Raw genomic sequence first — 9,118 nt, 5'->3', positions numbered from 1 at the left:
AGGAAGAGGTTCCTTTTAATTGGCTGGGGGCGTTGGCAGAATCGCATTTTAAGAGCCGAGCACCCCGAAGGAAGACAGACTTCCTAGGCCTTTTCTCAGGGCTTACAACTCTAAGAGGTTCCATGTGAAAGGGTCCTGATGGATTCAGAGCACATGTGCTTAGATTGGGGGAGGGCGGTTCATCTTTTCACCTCAGGCTGGCTCATCAGTGGAAGCGGCTGGTCTTGCCACTGACTTCAATCCTCTTGGTTTTCAACTTTTACTTCCTCCTCCTCTTCAGAGACAGGAGACAAAAAGAGAAATGCCTTCTCTCCTCAGGGCCACAGGATATGACTCCCAATAATACTGTGAGGAAGTTCGCAATATTACTTATCACAACTAATAATATCAATTATTAATTGATATTAATAATTATCAATATTAATAACTGATCGCATAATTTTTGAAATCAATACCGATAATATTCAAGTCATACTGATGATAACAAAAAGTTATTAATATTAACTATTAATAACGCCTGATACTAATAACTGGGACTGATCATATTCATTACAACACAGTAATATTAGCTCCTAATAATTAATATTAATAACCCAAAAACTTTTTATTAGCAATTATTTCTTAACATTAATATTGGTAATTCATATTAATGTGAATCATAAATGAGTAACAAGTAATACTAATACGACTCCTAATACCGCAGTGGGTGTACTCCCACCTGTGATAGTGCTCCTAATGTTCAGGGACGGAGAGAGCATGGTATTACTTTGAATACCGCAAGGCGGGTGATAAGAGCCAGCCCCTCTGCCCCCCTGGCTCTTAGGACCCACGGTGGACTCACATCCTGTTTACCATATTGTGAGTAATATCATGTTCCCCTCTGGAAATCGTCAACTATTGCACAGACGGGTGTACACTGGCTTTGTACAGAGGACGTACACCCGCCTGTATTCGAGTAATATCATTCTCTTCCTCCCTGAAGATTAAGAACAGTATCACAAGGGTTTTTCTACTCCCTGCGATATTGGGTGTCACGTCCTCCTGTCCCACGTTGCAATTAGAACGCTAACCCTAACCCTTAACCCCAACCCCAACCCTTAAACCTAACCCTAACCCCAACCCCAACACCAAACCTAACCCTAACCCTCACCCTACCCTAACCCTACTCCCTAAACCTAACCCTAATCCCTAACCCTAACCCCTAACCCTAACCCCTAACCCTAACGCTAACCCAACCCTAACCCTAACCCCTAACCCTAACCCTAACCCCAACCCCAACCGTAACGCTAACCCCAACCCTAACCCTATCCCTAACCCTAACCTGGGCCCTGACGACAACTCTAATCCTAACCCTAGTTTCCTAAGTTTGTAGGTACTTTGTTAATGTGGATTATTACGATTACTGTGTGAGGACTGCACAGCAACATGCGGATTGCCAATCTTACATTAATTTTTTTTATTGAGGCAGTGCATTAGCATTACAGGTGCTTGTGACATGAGTAATGTGGGTGTCATATTTTGGGTGTCATGTTTGCATTAGCAGTGCTGCATTTGTGTTTCGAAGCTGCAGTGTGGACGTGGCACTGTGGCCCCTTGCCTTCGCTTGGGAGAACGTTGGTGGGCAGGATTCAGAGGGGCTTTTAGTTTCCCATTTTGCACACTGAACCCTTCTAACTGGTCTCTGCAAACAGGAAGGATTTTACTCACCGTCAATGCTGCCCCGAGTTGTCCCAAAGCGAGGCAGCGCCCCCAACGTCTGTGCTGAGGAGAATGGTGGTCCGCCTTTGCGGTGTCCCCCAGGTCTGTGCTGAGCAGAACGCAGCTCCGCCCTCGCGGTGCCCCTGGCCCGCACGCCCAGGTCTGTGCTGAGAAGAACGCTGCTCCGCCTTCGCAGTACCCCGGAGTCTGTGCAGAGGAGAATGCAGCCCCGCCCTCGCGATGCCCTCTGGGTCTGTGCTGCGGCGAACGCAGCTCCGTCCTCGTAAAGGCACCGCGCCCGCGCAGGGAGGCGCGGCGGGCCCGCGCAGGCGCAGGGAGGGGCGGCGGGCCGTCGCTCCGCGGCGCAGGCGCAGCGAGGGGCGGCGGGCCGTCGCTCCGCGGCGCAGGCGCAGCGAGGGGCGGCGGGCCGTCGCTCCGCGGCGCAGGCGCAGCGAGGGCGGCGCGCCGTCGCTCCGCGGCGCAGGCGCAGAGAGGGGCGGCGCGCCGTCGCTCCGCGGCGCAGGCGCAGAGAGGGGCGGCGCGCCGTCGCACCGCGGCGCAGGCGCAGAGAGGGGCGGCGAGCCGTCGCTCCGCGGCGCAGGCGCAGAGATGCGCGGCAGAGCGGCCCCCGTGGGGAGGCGCGGCGCAGGGCAGAGATGCACAGCGGCGCGTCGCCGGTGGGGCGTGTGCGGCGCAGGCGCAGACATGCACGCCGCCGGGCCGGGGGTTGGGGGTAGCGTTGTAGGCACACAGGTGCACATTCACACGCCGCCGGGCGGGGGGCGGGGGTGGACGCGGTGTAGGCAGAGAGATGCACGTCGCCGGGGGTGCGGCGCAGAGACGGGTGGAACCTCAGTCATCTGAAAAGCCGGGCACTACAAGACCTGCTTGCTCACGTTGCTGTGCCTCTGCGCCTCGGGCAACTGCAGCGCCCTCTTGCTTCCACTGGTGGCCAGCGCCCCCTGGTGGCGCCGGGGCACGCAGGGCCCTTTTGCTCACAGTATAGTGGCAGCACGCCGCCTGCTGGCATCTAGGGACGTTGCAGCGCCCTCTTGCTCACAGTGTGGTGGCAGCATGCTCGCCTGCTGGCAGCTGTGGACACTGCTGGGCCCTCTTGTTCCAACTGTAGTGGCGGTTGGCCCCCCTGCTGGCAGCTGGGGACACTGCTGGGCCCTCTTGCTTTTAGTGTAATGCGGGCAAGCCCTCTTCTGGCCCCTGCGGGCACTACAAGATCCTCCTGCTCCCAGTGTAGTGGCAGCACGTCCCCTGCTGGCAACCAGGACACTGCAGGGTCCTCTTGCTCATGTTGTGGTGCCCGTGTGCCACCTGCTGGCAGCTAAGGACACTGCAGGGCCCTCTTGCTCACAGTGTAGTCGTCGTATACCCCTGCTGGCAGCTGGGGACACTGCTAGGCCCTCTTGCTGGCAGTGTCGTGGCAGCATGCCACCTGCAGGCAGATGGGGACTATGCAGGGCCCTCTTGCTCCCGGTGTGACGGCTGGGGTCGGCTACTGGCCACCTCCCGCACCACTTAAAGTCAGAGCGCCAGTTATTAAGCCCCATCAGTTCTGTAAATTCAAACTGAAATGGAGCTATTACTGGGGAGAGCTGATGTCCCAGTTCTTGTTTAACTTGGAAGAAAGATTTTCACCAAGAGGCAGTACAAAGATGGCAGATAACTTCATTCAAAAGAAATACAGTGTAAAGAGCTTATTGTAGAAAAATAGGGAGGAGTGGACTGATCGTGCATGAAAACAGCCTAAGAGTCCTGTGCAGGGAATTTTATTTTAGACTTCTTCACATTCCTGCCTCTATCTCAAGTCTCTGCCTGTTTTCTTTGTCTGGTTTTCCTGCTACTGCCTTAGGTCCCCAACTTGCCCCACTTAGGCATGTGGGACCTCCTCGCTGTTGGTTGAGGTACATGTGTGGTGATCAATCCGAATCCATTCTGGCACCAGCCTCTTTCCCGCCATCACAGGCCGGCTGACAGCGGTCACGTTTGTACCTACTGCACCTGCCCATCTCTTTTGAATGTCCTTCTCTGCCCTAATCTGTACTTATGGTGCCAGGTTTCTCTTAAGAATGTCCCCTTTGTTGTTCTTATCAGCATGTACCTAGCAGTATTCTGACATTTTTATTGCAGAACGAATGATGATTGGGGCATCTTAAGAGGAGTTCTAGGATGTTTCTTTCTGCATAGGTACCTCTTCTCCCTCCTACCCACAATTGACAAGTGCCCATCCACTCCAGCACTAGAGATGCTACTAACGTGAATTTTTGGTGGTCCCTCCAGGAGAGCCTTTCCAGGCTTTCCCTTTTTCAGGAGCTCCCCCTCCTGTTCATGTCTAGCTATCTATTCTAACGGAGCCCACTATCCTGTGTCCTTCCCCAAAATAGTGAGGGAATGATTAATTGGAAGCCGTAAGAAATGATATCCGTGTAGATGAAAACTTTACAACTTACACAAATAATCACTCAAAATCATCCTTACACTAAAAATCTAAAACTATACCATTTCTAGAAGAAACTATAGGAGAAGAGCTATGTGCCTTTGGGTTTGGTAATGAATTTTAACAACTGACAGAGAAGGTTGATAGACACAGAAGAAATGACAATGTGGATTTCTTAATATTCAAAGTTTATACTCTGGAAGAGACCTTGTTAAGAGAACAAAAAGAAAAGCCACATATTGAAGAAAATATTTGCAAAATACAGATCTCAGAATTTGTATTCAAAATATATAAAAATTGTTAAAACTAAACAATAAGTTAAACAGCCCAATTAAAAATGCACACAGATCTGAACAGACACCTCACCAAAGAAGATCTACAGATGCCAAGTAAACATACAAAAAGATACTCAACATAATAGAGAACTGAAAACCACAATGAGATAGCACAGCTGGTCTATATGTCTTAGAACTGCTAAACTCTTTAAAAAATGACAAATTGCTGGAGAAAAAACAAGAACTCTTTTCATTGCTGGTGGAACACAGTGTGTAAGACCAAAATATGCCACCCCAAAATATAATGGTAGGAAACCAGAATATGCAACCCCAATATATGTCCCTTCGGCTTAAGAATTATTCCAAGCTGATTATTTTGAAAAAAAAAAAAAAAAAAAAAAAGTCTAACAAAGGAAGTTCTGAAAACAAAGTAGAAGTTACACTTGTGTAAGGAAAATTTACATCAATCAAGGAAATCCCCATTTAAAAGCTACCTCTCTTGACACCAAGAAGAGAAGGATAACTAAATCACTAAAGAGTCTTATCAATGGAGAACGCATGGACTTAACTCTGTATAACAAACCTTACCCTTGTCTACTGTGCTTTTGCTGGTGAACTCCCCACTACTGCACCTCAAATCTTCTTTCTTTAAGTTAAAGATAGTATTTATGCTTGAATTGAAAGTCACCTGTGGGAGATTTACTCATTTTTCTGTGAGTATCTCCCATGTATCCATAAGGTATACATGTTTTTAAACTTTTCTGTTTTTCTCATTTTAATCTGTCAGTTTTTACAGAGGGTCCCATCTAAGAATTCCGAAAACATAGAAAATTTTTTTCCTCCCCATTACAAGTTGGGCAGTTTTTTCTAAAGCTAAACAAGTCTCACCTTACAATCCAAAAATCACATTCCTAAGTATTTTGACAACTATTTTGATGTTATTTCCAAACAAAAGCTACCACGCAATTACTTATAGAAGCCCTATTCATAATGACCAAAGGAAAAAAAAGGAATCAGAAAGTCTTACAATAGATGACTGTGTGGGAATCCACTCGGACATCAAAAGCTGTTATAAAGATTATGTAAATGAAAACATTTGAGATACCGAAGATAAAGGAAGAAATCTTACCAGAACTTACTTTATCCAATTAAAGCAGAGCTCCCAGAAAAATACAGCTGCCATTAACCCCATCCAAGGAGTTTCTTGCAAATTCAGCTGCCACGGAGACAGCATACTCTTTCCCATTAGCATTCATAAATGAAAATGAAACCCTAAGCTCCCAAGTGACTGAACAGACCCACTCTTGGCTGAGGGGACCCCAGAGTAACTTTCAAAACTGAGTTCTCAGCTTTGCTAGGATGGGATGATGGGGGTCAGATACACATCGTTATACCCCCTCCTTTGCTAACCATGATGAGGCTTTCTTCCCTAAGGATTTAACAGAAACCAGCCCTTTCAAAGGCTCCACCACTGATGTCAGCCTCTCCTTTCTTGCCTGATAAGAGACCACCCATGACGGAGAGGTTCTGGCCAGTGTACAGAGGACGCACAGAGCGAGTTTTCATGTCCTCTGCTTCACCTTTTAATGTCAGAGGGCTGAAAATTCCACCCTGGGATCATGCTAACACTGCCATTTTTTGTACATGGGACCCATGAAGAAGCAAGAAACTCAATTGCGCATGCATGCACTTCTCCTTCCATAAATATTCATGACTCCTCCTAGAGGTTATTAAATAAATGTATTTGGCCATTCCACTTAGCATAAATTACTATTTCCTTTACCTCCTCCTTGAAGCATCTGTTTCTGGCTTCTGGCTGGAGGCTATGCTTCCCAGCCTGTCAGAAGGACAACCCTGCAGGCTGCAATCCTTTATAGGAAATACATCTCTCACTGGGTGCGGTGGCTCATGCCTGTTATCCCAGCACTTTGGGAGGCCAAGGTAGGTGGATCACCTGAGGTCAGGAGTTTCAGACCAGCCTGTCCAACATGATGAAACCCTGTCTCTACTAAAAATACAAAAAAATTATCCTAAATTGACTAATTTAAAATTGACTAAATTGTCTGTTCTCAAACCTCTGCTGACTATGTGTTCCACCAATATGGAATTAATTCTACTTCCTTTCCTGTTTGGATGACTTTACTAAGAATTATTTCAAACTTTAGTGGCTCCTTTGAGAAAATTTTTATCTTCCAAATTGCCTCCTTTTAGACCTTTCCTTTCCCAATTGAGTCTCTCAACTCCCTATAATCACTGAAATTTTAGGCACCCTGCTTCATGCCTTGGAGGCTCTCAATGTGCTGAAGAATCTGCAAAAGCAAACACCTGGGGCTGAAAAATAAAATAGAAAAAAAAATTATTTCTCACCCTCCATAAGATTATACGTCAAAACAAAACAAAAAAACCTTAAAAATCTCCAAAAATGCCGTTGAGAGAAAAGCTTTAGCCCTCATATGAAGAAGAAAAAAACTTGTTCCATTTTCCAGATACAGAGTTATAATACAAATATAAAATGGGGCAAAGACAAAAACCAATTCTTCTATATAAACTAGTGAATTTTGTAGTTATTGTAATCACATTAGTCAGGGTTCTCCAGAAAGGCAGAATCAATAGGATATATGTAGATAGACAGATGAGAGAAGATTCATTAGGGGAATTCGTTCACATAATTACGGAGGCTGAGAAGTTCCACAATAGCCTGTCTCTGAGTTGGAGAACCAGGAAAGCTGGTAGCATGGCTCACTCCAGACACAAAGGACTCAGAATCAGGGAAGCCAGTGGTGTAACTCTGATTCTGAGGCCAAAGGTCTGAGACCCTGAAGTTCTGATGTCAAGGGCAGGAGAAGAAAGATGTTTCCATTTCAGAAGGAGATAATTCACCTTTCCTTTTCCTTGTTGTTCTATCTGGGCTCTCAACCAATTGGATGATGCCTGTATTCATCCATTTTTATACAGCTATGAAGAAACACCTGAGTCTGAGCAATCGATAAAGAACAAAGAGGTTTAATGGGCTGACAGTTCCACATGGCTGCAGGGGCCTCACAGTCACGGCAGAAGGGGAAGCAAAGCCGTCCTTCTTCACATGGCAGCAACAAGGAGAAGTGCTGAGCCAAAAGGGAAAAACCCCTTATGAAACCATCAGATCATGAGAACTCACTCACTGTCATGGGAACAGCATGGTAGTAACCACCACCGTGATTCAATCACCTCCCACTGGGTCCCTCCCACGACATGTAGGGATTATAGGAACTACAATTCAAGATGAGATCTGGGTGGGGACACAGCCAAACCATATCAGTGCCCATCCACATTGGGTCATGGTTATCTCAGTGTCTTCCAGAAACACCCTCACAGATATGCCCAGAAATTGTGTTTTACCAGCTATGTGTGTCTCTTAATCCAATTAAGTAGATGTCTAAAATTAACCATCAGAATATTTATGCCCGATTCATGGCTGAAATTTCAGGATGAAAGCTATGAAATCTCTATTTGTGTTTGTATATCTATTAATGTATGTTATATATATGTGATATTTTCCTAACTCCAGATAGCATTGCAAAATTCATTTATAAAATCCTCTAAAAGTGCTCTATTCTAACTTGGCTTGGAAAAAAATAAGCATTTATAAAGAAATATTCACCAAACCCTAGAAATATAGGAAATGATCAAATGTGTTTTAAGTTAACACGATTTGGATAAAACTTAGTTAAATAAGATTAATATAATATTTTTGGTGTAATAAAACAACTGTGTCTTCAAAGGTATCACTATTGAATATAAAACAAACATAAATTCCTATTCTGCTTGAGTTCTAGTCAAATAAGCTAATATTATACTTACTAGAAATGTAAAATCTTAAAGCTTATAGATTTGATTCTAATTAATTTGTCATTCTTATGAAAAACGTTATTTTCTTATGGTGAAAAGATACACATATATTTAGAGTTAGCCAGCTGGACTCAGTTTAGATGATCCCAATTTTGTTGCGACATCCAAAACATCATAATCAGGAGCCAGTCGAACATATGCCTTCTTCTCTTTCTCAGGACAAATGAGGGTGGTGACCTTGGCCACATCACTGTCATAGCGCTTCTTCTTCACAGCCTGTTTGATCTGGCGCTTCTGGCTTTAACATCCACAATGAACACAAGCGTGTTGTTTTCTTCTATCTTCTCCTGGCTGACTCAGCGGTCAGCGGAAACCTGATTATAGCATAGTGGTCAAGCTTGTTTCTCCTGGGGGTGCTCTTCCGAGGATATCTGGGCTGCCTCTGGAGTTGCAGTGTCTTGGGCTGCCTGAAGCTGGGTGACATGCGGATCTTCTTTTTTGCTGTGGCTGTGGACACCTTTCAACACTGCCTTCGTGGCCTTTAAAGCCTTCGCTTTGGCGTCGGCTTTAGGAGGGGCAGGAGCTTCCTTCGCTTTCGGCGCCATCTTGTGAAAAGCGAAAAGCATTATTTCCAAAATAATCTGTTTACAGTAAATCTGCCTAACAGTAGTTACCAAAGTACTTTTGGTAATTTTTAACCTTAAAGTTAAGCTAAGTAAAAGATTTGCCTTAAATATCTAGACCATTTATAAATAAGATACAATACTAAAACGTTAATTACTGAACATAAATAATTCAAGTTTATATACTTTTGGCTTCCTGTTTTTACAGACAGTCTAAAGACATTTTGGCCCATTAATAAACATCT

At 45.2% G+C, this 9,118-nt stretch overlaps 1 pseudogene; it reads right to left on the bottom strand.

The window, feature by feature from the left end:
* Window positions 1–7,404: 7,404 nt before the first annotated feature.
* Window positions 7,405–8,901, bottom strand: LOC129463929 (large ribosomal subunit protein uL23-like; annotated as a pseudogene).
* Between the last annotated feature and the right edge of the window lie 217 nt (window positions 8,902–9,118).

This window comes from Symphalangus syndactylus, chromosome 15, assembly GCF_028878055.3.
Source record: "Symphalangus syndactylus isolate Jambi chromosome 15, NHGRI_mSymSyn1-v2.1_pri, whole genome shotgun sequence".
In the NCBI taxonomy this organism is placed as follows: Eukaryota; Metazoa; Chordata; class Mammalia; order Primates; family Hylobatidae; genus Symphalangus; species Symphalangus syndactylus.
This window is presented reverse-complemented; position numbering and strand designations above follow the sequence as displayed.